The sequence below is a fragment of the Suricata suricatta genome, chromosome 8 (assembly GCF_006229205.1).
Source record: "Suricata suricatta isolate VVHF042 chromosome 8, meerkat_22Aug2017_6uvM2_HiC, whole genome shotgun sequence".
Taxonomy (NCBI): domain Eukaryota; kingdom Metazoa; phylum Chordata; class Mammalia; order Carnivora; family Herpestidae; genus Suricata; species Suricata suricatta.
In genome coordinates, this window is record NC_043707.1 from 7,342,892 (window position 1) to 7,361,240 (window position 18,349).

Genomic DNA, 18,349 nt, shown 5'->3' on the forward strand with positions numbered 1-18,349 from the left:
GAAGCTTAATTAACAGATAACATATTAGGGAGTAAAGATAAACAGAATGTGGGCATTGGGCAGTAGGACAGACCTGCTTTTGAACTTACTGGACTCTGCTACTTATTAGCTGTGTGATCTCTGGCAAATGACTAAACCTCTCTGAAGTGCAATTTGGTTTCAAACCTTCTGCATTTAGGATCACATGAGATACAGAAGCTGCCTAAAACATGGTCCTTGCTCCTGTGCAAACAGGCACTTACCTCTATTTAGCCATGGAGGTGAGGACCACATCAAGGCCACACCCAAAGGTTGGGAAACTTGGTGAGGGAATGGCATTTTCGTTGAGACCGACCTCGATCTGCAGTTATTATCGCCATGGACACCGACACTGTCAGCATTAACCTCCACCTCTCGAACGTTAGTTACGGGCTAACTGACACCGGTGATCCGCATGGTCTACCTTTATATCTGGGAGCCACCCTCAGTTATTTGTCCCATGTTATCCAAGTGGGGAGCCTGGACTCCAGGACAGAAGGGACCTTGTTCAAGATCACAGAGCTGGAAAGCCGCTGTGAGACAAATTCAGATCCACCTGACTGGGAAGATTAGGTTGGCCTTGCGGGGGACCAGCCCACGCACCAGAGTCTAAGGGTCTCTGAGTAGGAGGTTGGTGTCGGCGAAATAGCTGTAAGAAAGAACACAGACAACATGAATGGTGGAAGAGACCACACTTTACTGTGAAACTTGGTGTCTTAAATACCATAGGTGATTACATCTTTCTTTTAATGATTACATTGTTTGCAACTTCTTAGGAATCACATGTTTTAGAATAGATCGTTTTCACAGAAGAGAGAACAGAAAATTAAAGACAGAAATGGAGTACAATGCAGAGGATCAAAAAACATAATTTATCACTAAAGGTACATCAGCAGGGGTCTTACTTTGCGTATATAGTGTAATATTAACTGAAGCTTATGACAAGGTTATTTTTCTTTAAAGGTTAACAATAGTCTGTGAGTAAGGTGCCTCTCACCAGGGAGGAAGTTTCAGTCAGAAAGTCTGCCCATTTACTGAAACTGCAATTACCAAGTGGCATGAATAATAGGAAAACTAACTCCAGTCTCTGATCCACTTAGGTCAAGCAGTCAAGCGCACACATTTTCAAGTAGGGGAAGCAGGGTCCCAAAGGCCACACAGTACTTCTGGCTGGATGGGCCCCAACATGGCCTCAGAACAGACGCTTATTTATTGCTTTCCTCTTTGGCTGAACTTCTGTGTTGTTTGTATGCCTTTTTGCATTGAGCCTGAGTTGTAGTTTACTGTCGGCTTCTGCTGTAATATTGGAGATAATTCAGCTTCATCAAAGACGGCTCTTCAATCCACACCAGTCTTTCAGCTTCAGTGTATGTTACACCTGGTCACAATGTCCCCCCAGCCTCTCGGCCAAGTGGTTAATGGTAGATAAACACCTGCCGAGGCACACCCGTGATTCTGCTGCTAGATTTTCCTTTGGTGGAGTGAGCATTTCCGTGGTGCTGGGAGTACAGGCCCCTGAATTCTCAGAGGAGCCTGCCTGTCCATTGAAGCCCCATCTAATCGACACCAGCCCACCACTGCTGCCCCGTGGAAGGATGCCTACTAATCCGGTCACACAGCACCTCCATAGACAGGTCCCTCTGCATTTGGCAAAAAGGGCTTTAGTTTTTAAAAGATGTTTATTTATTATTTTTAAAAAATGCTTATTTATCTGATAGACAGTGTGAGTGGGGGAGGGGCAGAGAGAGAGAAACTGAAGCTGATGCAGGGCTTGAACCCACAAACCATGAGATCATGACCTGAGAGGAACTTGGGTGCTTAACCAACTGAGCCACCCATGTGCACCAAATGTTTGTTTATTTTTGAGAGAGAGTGTGCAAGTGGGGCAGGGGCAGAGACAGAGAGAGAGAGGAACAGAGGACCAGAAGTGGACTCTGTGCTGGCAGCAGAGACCCTAGTGCGTGGCTCGAACTCCCAAACCACAAGAGTATTTCAGTATTTCCTGTTTCCCCTCAGTCATGTGCTGGCGCCTACCTTATGCCAGTTCACAAGAACCAATTATTACATTTTCAGGAATTTTATGAATCAGTTGTCACACCATTGTTGCCGTCACATCAGCCCCAGTGGGAGTATCTGCACCACGGGAGGTGGAAAATACTAGGAGGTAGAGGATTTCCTTTCTTGGAGAGATGATGCACATTCAGCACCCATTTTACCTGAACCATAGACTGTGTGTGCATTAACTGTCCAAAGTCAGGGTTAAGAATACGAACTTTGAATCAGACTCTATGGGCTTGATGTCTAGTTGTGCTACTTCCCTGAGCCAAGTTTCTTAGGCTCTCTGACCCTCAGCTTCGTCCCCTGTAAGATGAGGGCAGTCATTGTACAGCAGGTGAGCTTTGTCATGAGGACTCAGTGACCTAATCCATGACGCTTGGCCCACGGAAAGTGCTCTATGTATGTTAGCCATTTCCCACATTTCTTTGCCATCACCCATCTATATGTTTACTGTTTTCTTGGCCTTGGTATCCTGCACCTGATACTTGGTAACAGTAAATTCTGAAATGAATGAATGATAAAGAAGGAAAGGAAGAGTGTGGGACCATGGGAAATATGCCCGTTTGGCTCACTGGCATGACCCCAGCCTCTAAGACTGTGTCCAACACATAGTTGGTGCTCAGTGACTATTTTTTTTTAATGACTTACTAGATGCATAAGCACTAAATATTCTTTTGGATACTTTGTTAGGTTCTTCTTAATGCCAAGCAGACATCCTTCCCTTGTGTAAATTCTATTCATTATTCATGTTCCTGCTTTTTAAATAACATGAAGCAGGTCATTTCCTATCTTTGCATAACAATACATATTTGAAATAGATATTGCTTCATGTTTGTATATCTCTGGGATGAGATTTCCAAAGAGTCCGTGTAGAAGTGGGGGAAGGAAATGTCTGTCTTTCAGGGTCAGACTTAGTAATGGCGCCCTCATGGCCCCGTAGGTCTGGGCTTCCGCTGGTACCTCTCCAGATGCATAGATCCGGTGTTTCCTCACTCCATAATCTTTCCCAGAGCCCACTCATAGGGCCGGGTGGATGGACCTGCAGAGACTTCTGAGCTCCGCCACCCTCCATACCTAGAACTAGACACACAGCCAACCCATCCTCCGTGTCCCTGCATGAAGAGCTAAGGCCCATTTTGTGACAAAGCCCCAATGGAGAGATTTCCCAGATGTTGATTATAAACCAAAACAACATGAGAATAAAATAACAGGTTGATACTCGCGGGGCAGGGGGTCAGCTCGGAGCTGTGACACGCGGGAGCTTCCCCCTCACTGACTGGACCCTCAGGGCCCTTAGAGACTCAAGACGACCGAGACACAGCTGGCTCTTAATAGTGGGGGCAAGTTAGTATTCTTATCAGTCTCTGGAGAGCCGCGTGATGTCATCAGAGAGAACGTGTCCAGTCAGGACTCAGTGGATTCAGGAGACCGTCTCCACACAAGCCCAACGTGCGGGGCTCAGGGGTTATTCTCAACGGACTCGTACCTTCTTTCTGTCAGGCATGGGGCATGCTGCCTTTCCTAAAATCCTTGATGTGCCTGGGAGAGAGGACAGCACTCACCACGTGCCTCTGGCTGGGCTAGGACCCCACCCCTCCCCTCAGTCTTACCTTCTTGTCTAGTTACAGGAGTTCTATGAGGTCAGTATTCCTGCTCCATTCTACAGATCAGGAAACTGAGGCACTGGCAATTTAAATAACGATTCAAGGACACGCAGCTGGTAAATGGCAGAGCCAGACATTGAGCACAGACGTATCTGTCTGCCTCTAAAATCCCTGTTTTCTCTCCTCTCCCTGGCGGCTTCTCTGTACTTTATACATCAGCCACGTTCTAGAGAAATTCTGACTCCTTCAGTGAAGACCTGGTTGCCGACTCTATAGGAAAAAAAGAAGTATATACCTTTTGCATTTGGAGTTTTAAATTCCAGTGAGGCCTCATAGGGATTATGGCTGATTTTTCCTTCTGTGAAGTGTGTGCGGGGGGTGGTTATTGGAGGAGAATGAAAAACGAACATCGGAAGATGGGTTTTGAGGATTTGCAGATTTGGGGTCCACACTGAGCCGGCCCAGGCGTCTCTGTTACCTTGGGTGGGAAACGGCCACACGGGGCATCAAGCCTGACACTCTCTGGGAGCATTTTCCAGGGAAGCCACCTCCGCTCCCAGAATGCCACCTGGAAGTCACTTGGGACGTGTTTCATTCCCATGTTAGAGATGGCAAGAAACAAGGGAGTGCTCGCTTGGGGACCTGACGGCCCACTGGGGCAGGAAAGAAACATCCTGAAAAGGACAGGAGGAAAGCCTCCATCTCGACCTTCTGGCTGGGGAGCTGGGATGCTCCCTGAGAAGAGACGGGGGGACGCCTCTGCTTGCTTAGGAGCAGAGCGAGCCCACGGTTGACGCTCATTAAGTTAACTAAGGGTAGACCGGCTACAGTAGTTGCCTGAGGGCTGAACGCCTCGCACGGTGCCCAGTGAGATGGATCCCGGAGCTACAGCGGCTGATGGAAGCGTGTCTGCTGGTGCCTCTCTGGAGGGGAAGCCGTCTGCTGGCCACGCATCCGGCCAGACTCTCGCTGCGGATACTTATTCTTGAGTCGTTTGCTAGAACAATCGGCCTAAGGAGGGAGGATTTTTTGTCCCCTCTGAAAAATGAACTTGTAGGCAGTGAGTGAAGCTGCAAAGCTAATGTCAGCCTGGACTGATTTTCTGGGCATGGAATGTGGAGTTGACGGTGTTCGGTTATGAAAGCGCAGCGTGGAATCCAAGCCCGAACGTGGGCTTGCGTGTGGATGTCCCACTTGATGGGTGGAACAGTCTCTCTCGGCGAATTCTTCCCCTGCCTTCAATACGGGGAGATCTAGTGGGAGTCACGTATTTACAGGTGTTCTGTCGCGTTCCCACGGGGACTGGGAGCCACCGTGCGACGTGCTGGACACCACTTGGCCCAGCCTACAAAACCGCGTGGCAGGAGTTCTGTGGGTCAGGCCTTAAGCCATTGGTGGTTTCACGTCGGCTGTAGTGAGAGCCTTCCCATCATCGAAGGGGTGGCAAATGACACAGATTCAGGCTTTTTAATGCTGCTGGCACAGTGGCTTACCAGCACACACCCCACTACAGAATATTAGCGCAGGGACTGCAGGGTCGTGTTTCAGAATATGAGCTTTGGGGGCTCCCGGGTGCTCAGTTGGTTAAGCAGCCCACTTTTGGTTTCGGCTCAGGTCATGTTCTCACAGTCCGTGAGATTGAGCCCCGTGTCAGGCTCTGTGCTGACAGCACGGGACTCTCTTCTCCCCCTCTCTCTGCCCCTCCCCTGCTTGTGCGGGCGCGGGCTCTCTCTCTCTAAATAAATAAATAAACTTAAAAAAAGGGAATATGAACTTAGGCATCACACGCCGTGGATTTGATAGTTAGCCTTGGGGACTATAAGGAAGTGGGTTTTGGGGATTTGGGGATTTGGGGTTCACATTTGGTGCTGTCCTTTAATGACTATGTGACTTCAGGCAGATCATTCCGTCTTTCCAAGCCTCAGTGTCTTCAGCGCCAAAGGGGCAGTGCGACTTCATGGGCTGTCATAGGACAGAATGAGGTCACTGCTCAGGCTGATTCTCAGCGCCAAGCGTGGCTTGGGGGCTTTTAGAAAACCCAGGGAGGACCTGGAATGCGCAGCGTGGCCCACGTGTGGAGAAGGATTCAGAGGGCCTACCCGACGGCATTAGGAACAGCACTACGAATGATTAGCGATGTCTGTCATTGATCGATTAGCGATGTCTGTCATTGTCAACGTCTGTCATCCAGGTGGGTGTGGGAAGGATGAAGGAGCAGGCAACAGGGTCCCAGGCAGCTGGAACAGTAAATGTATGTAAGTAAATGGAAATAACTAACATTCAGTGGACACTTGTGATATGCCAGGCACTGTTCCAAGTGCTTTACAATATACAATATTACCCTAGTTTATCCTCATAAGAATCCAATAAAGCAGTGGTTCTCAAGCAGGGCTGACTTTGCCACCCTCCCCCCACAATCCCTAGGGCATATTTAGCAATGTCTGGAGACATTTTTTAAAAAAATGTTTATTTTTGAGAGAGAGAGCATGCGTCTGTGTGGGTGGGGAGGGCCAGAGAGAGAGAGAGAGGGAGATAGGAGATCCAAAGTGGGCTCCATGCTGACAGCTGACAGTATAGAGCCCAGTGTGGGGCTCGAACCCAGAAACTGTGAGATCATGACCTGAGCTGAGATCAAGAGTCAGACACCTAACAGACTGAGCCACCCAGGCGCCCCGGAGTGAGCTTCTTCTGTTAATAGTTGGCTTATGGGGAAGTGTGATGATACTGAGGGGAAAAAGTAAAACAAAACAAAACAAAACAAAAAAAACTCGTAGTGCGTGAACAGGGATTGGTGTGTTCTCCATTTCCAGGAACCGGCCTGGGGTGCGGGTATCTGCGTTTCCGCTGGGGACTGACCCCTCTCCCACTCCAGGCGTGGACTCCTGACTCAGGTCTGGTCCAGCACAACGTTACCTCCATGGCCCCTGGGGTATATTTAGGGATGGCCACAGGAGCCAAAGCCAGTGGGAGTCAGGTCCAGGAAGTTTTCTGGACCTACTGGGAAGAACAGTTACCTTGTCTCTGTCAGCCTCACTGAACAAACTGGCACTGTCTTACCTTGGACTTGTGGAAGGCCATCTCATATCAGTACAAGGGACACCTGCCGGAAAATAAGCCAAAGCAGAGCCAAGTGGAAATGGACGACTGGAGGTAGACTGTTGACAAATGTGAGCCTCCAGATCGGGCCCTGTATGCTCCTCCTGCTTTAACCAATTCATATGATGAGTATTTTCATCCCTGAACACAGAGCGTTTCGATGTATCCTAATGAATACAGTACCCACGGTCAAGGTAGCATTTGCTCAAAAGCCAAGTGGACTTTCCTACGTTTGCTGGGAGAGAGAAGGTAGACACTCAAGACAGAAATAAGACCAGAAATAATTCTAGTATATTAACAGTGCAAGTACTGTTCATAAGCCTAATACCGATTACTCAGCAAGCCTGGGCCAAGGGATCTTCACTGTTATGATTGTGAAGGTCTTGAGCAAGAAAGGTTGGCTTTCATTCAAGCCCAGGACAGATCACTCACGACTGAGGGACACGGGTGCTCTGTTTCCCAGCTAGGGAGATCAAGCATCAGAGAATCAATGAGTCCTGTGCAACAGACAACAGCTGGTCCAGTTACAGAGCTTACGTTTGAGTCCAGCTCGGACTGGCTCCAAGACCCACGCTTTTAACTCTGCTCTGTATGGCTGCTTAGCAAAGCTGCTAACATATGAGCCAGGAGCAGGGTTAGTATTTTGAGAGAAGTAGCAGTCAAGGCCGTGGAGATGGACAACACAAAAGATTAAGAAGAGAAGAATCTGGAGGCAACAAGCACAAAATCTGGCCAGAAGGATGGAGCTCCCTATGCAACTTACATTAAAATACTTGAACAAATGCGTATCATCAGCTGCCGGGAAATCCGGCGATCATGGCTTCTGTAGGGGCCGCTTCGTCTCCAGCCCCCAGAGGGGACTCTGAGGAGACCCATGGAGGGTATGACTGTGTGTCCTCGCTCACGCCATCCCTGGAGAGACTTGGGGACAACTGGGACAGGCAGTCGTGTTTCAGGTGCGTTTGGATATCACTTGGAGTAACAACCATCCATGTTGCCAGGACGGCTGGTAACCTCCCAGGGCGCAGGCTGGCGGGAGCCTTCGCTCCGCTTTACTCTGGAGACAGCTCGCCTCAGCACCCGGCCGGGACAGCTTCTTGACAGGTAACATGTCACTCAGTAGTGAGCAGTTTGTCCTGGGCTTGAATGAAAGCCAACCTTTCTTTCTTGAGACCTTCATTAAAGCTCAAAGCACTCGTCCTAAACGGCATGGGGCGGGTGGGAGGGGGAGGCCGTTTTAAATCTACAACGTCGTAAATATTTTAAAGTGTTTTACACACGAGAAAACGTCCGATCCGATGGCTGCCGCCTTGTCTTTCTTATTGTCATCTGTGTGCGGTCTAACTTCAGCGAAGATGGCGGTTGCTAGTAACTGATGATGAGTCCTCATAGGCACTGGGAATTGTTGGATCATTTTTCCTCCTCAGTGCCCTGCCTCTCAGGGTCTTTGCTAGCGATGTCCCTCGCTTCTCCTTCCTTTGCAGTTTTATTACCCAGTTTGCTTCTATTCCGTCAAGTTCCAGGCGCATTTCCCAGACGGGCTCTCCCATTACACATTTTCTTAGTTCTTGCTGTTTCTCTCAAGTAGATGTATCCCTTTGTAATTACATACTCACAATGACAGAATCACAGTCACGATTCTGTAAGTTTTCTTTACAGCCTGGGCTGTGCATGTACACGGGCAGGCGGGCTCTGGCATGTGCTTAATTATGTAATGTTTTATAGTCGTGTGTGTGGTATGGACTAAAGTCCAGCTCCTTCTTTGGAAGCGAAGCTCCATGAGAATGAGCACTGTTTCGTTTTTGCTCACTAGGATATTCCCAGAGCTCGTCAAAGAGCCTGGCATGCAGTGAGTCCTCAGTAAATATTTGACAACACCCCTGTGCACCAGGCAGTCATTGCTGACCAGGCAGTCCAGAGGAGGAATGGAGGCATGCAGAGAAGGTTGAATAGCCTGCCAGAACTCGAAGCCAGCTCTGTTCCACACAAGCTCTCCCGTTAAGCCACCTTGCTATTCCAACGCCTTCCAGAATTGACCTCCTGTTTGGTAGGGTTCGGAGCGCAAGGTGACCGGTGGTGGGTCTGGAGACCTATTCAAACTGGTCTCAAAGTATGATGGTCTTCCTTGGATCTAATAATCTGCCTGGTGTCAGAAATCTTTTTAAAAGAATAGCATTACTGGAAGTTTATCCAAAGGATACAGGAGTGCTGATGCATAGGGGCACATGTACCCCAACGTTCACAGCAGCACTGTCAACAATAGCCAAATTCTGGAAGGAGCCCAAATGTCCATCAACTGAGGAATGGGTCAAGAAGATGTGGTTCATATATATACAATGGAATACTACTTGGCAATGAGAAAGAATGAAATCTGGCCACTTGCAACAATGTCGATGGAACCGGAGGGTATTATGCTGAGTTAAATAAGTCCGTCAGAGAAAGACAGATATCATATGTTTTCACTCATAATGTGGATCTTGAGGAACTTAAACAGAAGACCATGGGGGAAGGGAAGGGGAAAAAAGAGTTACAAACAGAGGGAGGGAGGCAAACCGCAAGAGACTCTTAAATACAGAGAACAAACTGAGGGTTGATTGGGGCGTGGGGGAGAGGGGAAAGTGGGTGATGGGCACTGAGGAGGGCACTTGTGGGAGTGAGCACTGGGTGTTGTATGTAAGCGATGGGCCATGGGAACCTACCCCCCAAACCAAGAGCATGCTGTATACACTGTGTTAGTCGATTTGACAAAATGTTATGTTAAAAAAAAAAAAAAAAGAATTCAGAGTCCAAATTGTTTAGTTTGGTAACAGGACCCTTGATAATTCGGTCCAGTGCGTCTCAAACTGGGAACTCACTAGCATCGCCTGAAAGATGAAAACAACAGCGCATACTGAGGTCTGTGCTCTGTCACCAAAGATTCTGATTAATTGGTTTAGGGTGGTAACTGGATGGTAGCGTTTTCTTTTATGTTCCCCAAATGTCTCTACCGGGCACCAGGTTGAGAGTCACTGATGAAGCCGGGGGGTGGGGGGACTTAGGGCCGCTGTCCCGGGGCGTCTGTGTACCCCCTCCTCCCCCTCCTCCTCCTGTTTCCTAAGGGGAAGTGTGTTCGGTCCTTCTCCTTCCGTGGCTGTGGGTCTGCCCTCCCCGTCCCCCACTGACACCCTGTACGTTAGTTTCCTGGCGCTTCTCACGCTCTATTCAAATCCCTCACGTTATCGTCCTGATTTAACTTTCTTGGGGCCCCCTAAGTGGCCAGTGATCTAGCTGAGGTCATAGACTGGGTCCTGTCCAACTTAATGCCCACAGTATCTACTAACAAATGTCTGACACGTGAGCAAAAAACAAATAAGTTAATATATGAAATGTGGGGATGATTTCATGTATTTTATATTTCCTACGCTTTCCCATTTGAAACACATTTCCCAAGAGTCAAGGAAGCCAGAATCTGAGGCTGCTGAGATAAAAGATTTTAGCAGAACAGCTCCGTCTCCTCATTCATTCACATGAACCCCAGCGCTAAAATCAGCATCTGTTTTTGGAAAGACTGTTAGGGGCTACCTGATTATTCAGACAGTATCTTGCCTGGAGATGGAATCTAGCCCCGTGGTTCTCAAACTGGCTGCCTGCTGGAATCGGCCGGCAGCGATGGTGGTTCCTGTCTAACCAGCTGCCACTCATGTGCCCTGCGGCCCCCTCGGGCCACGCGCCGAGGCCGCCCCTGGCATCTCCTAAGTTAGCAGAGGGATTCCTCATGGCGCCCCGTGCGCTCCGACCATCCTTTCCTCTCTTTTTCTTACTTATCACACATCATCCTACAGACATATTCTAGAAACTGAAGTTGGCTTTCTTTTCAAAAACGAACGAAAGAAAACCCCCCACTATGGAGGACCATATTTTCTGAGTTTTTCTAACGGATTCTTTCTCGTCTCCATATGGTAAACACATTCATCACGCCCTTCATTAAAGAGCAAGAAAGGGAAGACTAAGTATTTTTTTTAAGTGGACTTTTTAAATTGCAGCCTGGCATGAATGTTTTGCTGCTGTTGTTTTGAGGATAAAAAAAGAAGTGGAAATATATTATTGATTCCTGCTTGTTTTTCAGGAGCATGCACTATTGATTAAAGCCCTCCACAGCCCTGACCTTTGCTCCTTCATCCCAAGGGAGCAAATTTGTAGAGCTGCCAAGAACTGAAACTCTGGCATGGAGATTTTGATAGTTACTGAGCCAACTAGATGCTCTGACAGTTCTTATCAGTAGTCTGAGAGGCCTCGGTGGGGGAGATGTGAGGGGCGCAGACTGAGCTGACAAAGTTCTGGATGCTAACAAACATACTCCCAAGGACAGCCATGTCTTCCCCTGCAGGCGCGCAGCCTATGGGTCTGGAAGAGTGGTGTGATGCGTCACCGCACTTCCTCTGCGGTGTGGTGCGTCACTCCGCTTCCTCTGTGGGGGACAGACACCTGACTCTGGCTGGCACTGGCAATGTCGGCTGGGGTTCTCTTGGCTTATGTAACTGAGGAGAGCAGGGGGAGCCAGCTGCCGTAGGCACAGCTGGATCCGGGACTTTGAGGACCTTAGCACTCTTCATTTCCCCCCTTTCTCTGTATGTTGGCTTCGTTTTCTCCTGCTGCACGCAGGCTTCTTCTAGCAGTAGTTCTTGCGTCACAAGACTTCTGGATCCAGTCGCTCCGTCTCCTTTCTTGTGAACACACCTCTCACCCAAGGCCCCCTCATGTGTCATGTTCACCGACAGCACTGGCGTTCTGGCTGGTGGCTCTGGAACCAATGTCTCTCCCTTGGGAGGTGAGGTAGAAGGAACGATGTCAGCTTCAGGTTCCAGCAAGGTCACTAATGAACCCTGAACCTCCAGGAGACCACCTAACCTCTCTGAGCCCTGTCTGCCCACTTCCTGTGGAGGATCAGATGGGAGCACATATTTGCAAGTAGCTTGGTGATGAATCCAAGGTATCTTCCTTTCCCCTCCCAATAACCACCCCGGAAGTTAGAAAAGAGGCCGTCCTTTGGTAACCCAACTATGAAGTCCATGTACGGTGGATCAGGGCAGAGATACACAGCAAAGAAAGAGGTCCAGTATCTAGGCTGGAGAAAGACTCACCTGAGGTGGTAAATAACTAAAGACAATGTGTCACTAAAAGATGCACTGGTGAGAAATAAAAATGTAAAATGGGGCACCTGGGTGACTCAGTTGCTTAAGCGTCCATCTTCAGCTCAGGTCACCATCTGACAGTTTGTAGGTTCAAGCCCCATGTCAGGCTCTGTGCCTGAACCTGGAGCCTGCTTTGCATCCTCTGTCCCCTTTCTCTCTCTGCCCCTCCCCTGCTCATGCTCTGTCTCTCTCTCGCAAAAGTAAACATGAAACAATATTTTTAAAAAAGAAAGAAAAATGTAGGGGAAAAAAGTTTCCACAAGATGACTGCTCATAGCAGAGCTAAAACAGTGGAGAGAGTGTTCTCACCAATGGATGTCGAGTGCTGGGCCCTGTGGGAAGGCTCTATTAGCATGAAAATGGATGCAGTCACTCTACTGGAGCCTGGCGCTATTACACTTGGGCAGTAATCCAGTGGACCTACCCGTGCTTCCTTCGACCTTCTGTTAATAGTCCTGGTCAGGCTGAGATGAAGCCAGCATCTTCATGCGTGGCTGGTGTGCATGCACATGCTCTCTAGAAGGACGATTTGCAGTGTATATCAAGAGACTTAAAAATGTTGTTAACTTGTAATGCAAAAGTTCACTGCTGAGGAATTGATCACCAGTGGGGATGAAGTTTTCTGTAGAATATTCATCACAGAGTCATTTACAATGGCAAAAAGTTGAGATGATCTAATGGTTTGACCACAGGAGAATGGGTAAATTCATTTTGGGACAGTCTGAAGATCAAACAGTATAATTTTGGAGAATACCAAATGACATGTAGACATACTAATGAACTATGCTATCTAAAGATAATTTGCATAATTTTAATCCCCCAAGCTCAAGTAACAATAATGTCAAGCAAATACAAATAAGATATAATGCAGCTTTATGACACGATCCAGAACTTCAGGGGTGATTTCCACTGTGGCTATTTAAATTATTTGGTTCTTAAAGCAACCCTCATCTATTACCAGATGCCAATGTGTTTGTGTAAGTGTGTTGCTATAAAAATGGAAGGAAATAGTAAATTACACTTTTCTCTATTTGCCATAATTTCCGTAATGAATATGTGTTACTTTTGCAGTAGAAATATATAATTTTCAATTGTGTGACTATAAGCCTCTCTGTAACAACACTCAGAAGGTCCGTGATTATTTAGGAGTCTTAGACGCATGTGCTCTGGCTAGAATTCAGTGCCCTCCATCAGCAGCACCGAGTTCTCTTCCTCTCCACCATCCTTCAAAAATTCCAAGAGTCAGATGGGCTTACTGTCACTTGATCTTTCAACATGTGCCCTTACTAGACACACTTTTTGCTGAGAACTTGCGTCAAACTTACTAGTTGGCTTTCCCAGCCACGGGGTTTGAGATCCCTTGGAGAAGCTCATCGTATGAAGGGTGGACAGTTGGCTCAGTCTGGGCCATTCGCATTCAGTCTGTTGGGAAGTTGGAGTTGAATGGAGTGGCAGCCGTCTTGCACCTGGAGGGCAAGAAGCAAAGGAAGCTTGTCTGTGGTGAAATAACCAAGCAGGGAAGACACAGAGGGTGCTGGGATGGCACTTTGAGTCCATGATTCCAATGACTGCCTGACTTCCTGGTGCACTGCCATCTTGGGTCCTGTATCTTATACTAAATTTGGAAGCCGATCTCTTTGACTTCGTTGGCTTGAGTTGAGAACTGTTGCACAAAGTTAAAAAGACTGAGCCATTATGAATCCCATGCATATATGTTTAAGAAAGGTATAATTTTTTAGAAGATTTTATTTTATTTTGAGAGAGAGAGAGAAAGGAATCTCAAAGGGGCTCCATGCTCAACATGGAGCCTGATGCAGGGCTCAATCTCATGACCCCGAAATAATTACCTGAGTTGAAACCAAGAGTCGGACACTTAACCAACTGAACCATTCAGAAGGTATACTTCTGAGATAGGTTATTGTTTTTCTTTGAGTCGATCCAAATCCCACTCGACCTGCAGCCCACCTCCTCTGGGGAGCCTTCCTTGGTTCACCCTGTTCACACTCATCTTCCAATCGCCCGTAATTGCCTCCATCTGTCTACACATCCACCTACTTCATTGTGTTTTGGCATCTGCTGTTTCATAACTGTGCACTTTGTAGGCATCCTGGGAGCTGGAAATTTGTCTTTTTCATTTCCTTTGAATACCACAATACCGACCACACTGCCAGGCAGAAACTAATTTCCTGAATGGGAATAAAACTTCAGGGCAGTCGCTGGGAAAGTGGCTAGGGAAGACTTCCGCCTTTGTTCACAACCCCACATAAGTCCTCTCTTCCTTTCTGAACACATATTCTGCAAGTGGTCCCTGGTCGGTGCTTCTGCATGCAGGTTGATTCAGCAAGCGCAGGTGGGTATTGGCGCGGTGCAGGGGAGATGGTTTTTAAGAGTGAGTCAGAGATCCCCATTTCCCAGCTTCGTGACTATTTAACCTCACTGAGGTTCAACTGTCTTTTTTTTAATCTAAAAAAAAAAGCTGGTAATAACCCTCTCTTTAGTTTTTCTTTTCTTTTTTTTTTTTTTTAAGAATTAAATGGAATCACGTATTTATTGTTGAATAGCATGGTACGTAAGAATGCAGGATCTGGAATCAGACTATCTGGGTTGAAATCATATCCCCACCACTTGCTAGCTGTGGGAGCCTTTTTAAAAAAAATATATATAATTTATTGTCAAATTGGTTTCCGTACAACACCCAGTGCTCATCCCAACAAGTGCCCTCCTCGGTGCCCATCACCCACTCCCCTCTCTCCCCCATCAACCCATCAACCCTCAGTTTGTTATCATTATTTGAGAGTCTCTTATAGTTTGCCTCCCTCCATCTTTGTAACTTTTTCCCACCCTCCCCCATGGTCTTCTGTTGTTTCTCAAGGTCCACATTATGAGTGAAAACATATGATATCTGTCTTTCTCTGCCTGACATTTCACTTAGCATAACACCCTCAAGTTCCATCCACATTGCTGCAAATGGCCAGATTTCATTCTTTCTCATTGCCATGGAGTGTTCCATTGTACATATAAACCACATCTTCTTGATCCACTCATCAGTTGGTGGACATTTAGGCTCTTTCCATGATTTGGCTATTGTTGAAAGTGCTGCTATGGACATTGGGGTACCTGTGCTTCCATGCATCAGCACTCCTGTATCCCTTGGGTAAATCCCCAGCAGTGCTATTGCTGGGTCATAGGGGAGTTCTATTGTTAATTTTTTTGAGGAGCTTCCACACTGTTTTCCAGAGCGGCTGCACCAGTTTACACTCCCACCAGCAGTGTAGGAGGGTGCCCGTTTCTCCACACCCTCGCCAGCATCTATAGTCTCCTGATTTGTTCATTTTAGCCACTCTGACCGGTGTGAGGTGGTATCTCAGTGTGGTTTTTATTTGTATTTCCCTGATGCTGAGTGACGCTGAGCATCGTTCCGTGTGTCCATTGGCTATCTGGATGTCTTCTTTGGAAAAGTGTCTATTCGTGTCTTCTGCCCATTTCTTCACTGGATTATTTGTTTTTCAGGTGTGGAGTTTGGTGAGTTCCTTATAGATTTGATATTAGCCCTAAGACTCCTAAAATGATATACATCATTTGCAAAAATTTTTTAAATGTTTTATTTATTTTTGATACAGAGAGAGATAGAGCATGAGAGGGGGAGGGGCATAGAGAGAAGGAGACACAGAACCGGAAGCAGGCTCCAGGCTCTGAGCTAGCTGTTAGCACAGAGCCTGACCCGGGGCTCGAACCCATGAACGTGAGATCTGACCTGAGCTGAAGTCGGAGGCTTAGCCGACTGAACCACCCAGGCACCCCAATATACATCATTTCTGACTTTCTTTTCCCATTCCATTGGTTGCCTTTTAGTTTCGTTGATTGTTTCCTTAAAAATGCAGAAGCTTTGGGGCACTTGGGTGGCTCAGTTGGTTAGGTGTCCTACTTCGGCTCAGGTCATGATCTCATGGTTCGTGGGTTTGAGCCCCGCGTCAGGCTCTGTGCTGACAACTCAGAGCTTGGAGCCTGTCTTCGGATTCTGTGTCTCCTTCTCTCTCTAACCCTCCCCTGCTCACACTGTCTCTCTCTGTCTCTCAAAAATAAATTAAAAAAAATTAAAAAAATTAAAATGCAGAAGCTTTTTATCTTGATGAGGTTCCCATAGTTCATTTTTGCTTTTGATTCCCTTGCCTTTGGAGATATGTTGAGTAAGAAATTGCTATCGTTGAGGTCAAAGAGGTGTTTCATGCTTTCCGCTCTATGGTTTTAATGGTTTCCTGTCTCACATTCAGGTCCTTCATCCATTTTGAATTTATTTTTGCGTATGGCATAAGAAAGTGGTCTAGTTTCATTCTTGTGTATGTTGCTGTCCAGTTCTCCAAGTACCATCTGTTAAAGAGGCTGTCTTTTTCCCATTGGATATGCTTTCCTATTTTGTCAAAGATTAACAAATGTATGTTGGCCATACATTTGTGGGTCCAGTTCTGGATTCTCTATTCTATTCCATTGGTCTGTGTGTCTATTTTTATGCCAACACCATACTGTCTTGATGATGACAGTTTTGTAGTAGAGGCTAAAGTCTGGGATTGTGATGCCTCCTGTTTTGGTTTTCTTCTTCAACATTATGTTGGCTATTCGGGGTCTTTTGTGGTTCCATACAAATTTTAGGATTGTTTGTTCTAGTTTTGAGAAGCATGCTGGTGGAATTTTGATTGGGATTGCCTTCAATGTGTAGGTTGCTTGGGGATAGTGTTGACATTTTAACAATATTTATTCTTCCAGTCCATGAGCATGGAATTTTTTCCATTTCTTTGTGTCTTCTTCAATTTCCTTCATAAGTTTTCTATAGTTTTCAGCATACAGATCTTTTATATCTTTGGTTAGGTTTATTCCTAGGTACCTTATAGTTCTTGGTGCAATTGTGAATGGGATCAGTTTCTTGATTTCTTTTTGTTGCTTCATTATTGGTGTATAAAAATGCAACCGGTTTCTGTACATTGATTTTTTTTACACTGTGACTTTGCTGAATTCATGAATCAGTTCTAGCAGACTTTTGTTGGAGTCATTTGGGTTTTCCATGTACAGTATCATGTCATCTGTGAAAAGGGAAAGTCTGATTTCATCTTTGCCAATTCTGATGCAATTTCCTTTTGTTGTCTGATTGCTAATGCTCCGGCTTCCAGCACTATGTTAAACAACAGTGGTGAGAGTGGACACCCCTGTTGTGTTCCTGATCTCAGGGGGAATGCTCTCAGTTTTTCCCCATTGAGGATGATATTAGCTGTGGGCTTTTCATAAGTGGCTTTTATGATGTTTAAGTACGTTCCTTCTATCCTGACTTTGTCTCAAGGGTTTTTATTAAGAAAGGATGCTATATTTTGTCAGATGCTTTTTCTGCATCTATTGACAGGATTATATGGTTCTTTTCTTTTGTTAATGTGATGTATACCATTGATTAGGGAATATTGAACCAGCCCTGCAACCCGGGAATGAATCCCACTTGATCATGGTGAATAATTCTTTTTATATGCTGTTGAGTTAGATTTTCCAGTATCTTGTTGAGAATTTTCGTATCCATATTCATCAGGGATATTGGCCTGTAGTTCTCTTTTTCTGCTGGGTCTCTGTCTGGTTTGGGAATCAAAGTGATGCTGACTTCACGGAATGAGTCTGGAAGTTTTCCTTCCATTTGTATATTTTGGAACAGCTTGAGAAGGATAGGTATTAGCTCTGCTTTAAATGTCTGGTAGAATTCCCCAGGGAAGCCATCTGGTCCAGGACTCTTATTTGTTGGGAGATTTTTGATAACTGATTCAGCTTCTTCACTAGTTATGGGTCTGTTCAAATTTTCTATTTCTTACTTTTTGGGTTTTGGTAGTGTGTGGGTGTTTTGAAATTTGTCCATTTCTTCCAGGTTGTCCAGTTTGTTGGCATATCATTTTTCATAGTATGCCCTGATGATTGCTTGTATTTCTGAGGGATTTGTTGTAATAAATCCATTTTTATTTGTGATTTTATCTATTTGGGTCCTCTCTCTTTTCTGAGAAGCCTGGCTAGAGGCTTATCAGTTTCATTGGTTTATCTTGGTTTCATTGATCTGTTTTTTTTATTCTATATTGTTTATTTCTGCCCTGATCTTTATTATTTCTCTTCCTTTGCTGGGTTTGGGGTGTCTTTGATGTTCTGCTTCTAGTTCCTTTAGGTCTGCTGTTAGATTCTGTATTTGGGATTTTTCTTTTTTGTCGAGATAGGTCTGGATTGCAGTATATTTTCCTCTTAGGGCTGCCTTTGCTGCATCCCAAAGGGTTTGGATTATTGTGTTTTCATTTTCATTTGTTTCCATATATTTTTAAATTTCTTCTCTAATTGCCTGGTTGACCCATTCATTCTTTAGTAGGATGTTCTTTAATCTTCATGTTTTTG

The 18,349-nt window shown here is 46.1% G+C and overlaps 1 long non-coding RNA gene across 5 annotated transcripts in view; it reads left to right on the forward strand.

The window, feature by feature from the left end:
* LOC115299304 overlaps positions 1–18,349 on the forward strand; it is a 68,078-nt gene that overhangs the window by 37,490 nt on the left and 12,239 nt on the right. The window contains exon 1 of one of the 5 annotated variants that reach the window (XR_003912106.1): positions 5,878–5,931. The exons of 3 other annotated variants lie outside the window; for them this stretch is intronic. This is a non-coding gene — a long non-coding RNA (uncharacterized LOC115299304). Of the gene's footprint in view, positions 1–5,877; positions 5,936–18,349 lie in introns of those variants that run through there. One more of the 5 variants, XR_003912104.1, reaches the window with a different exon arrangement.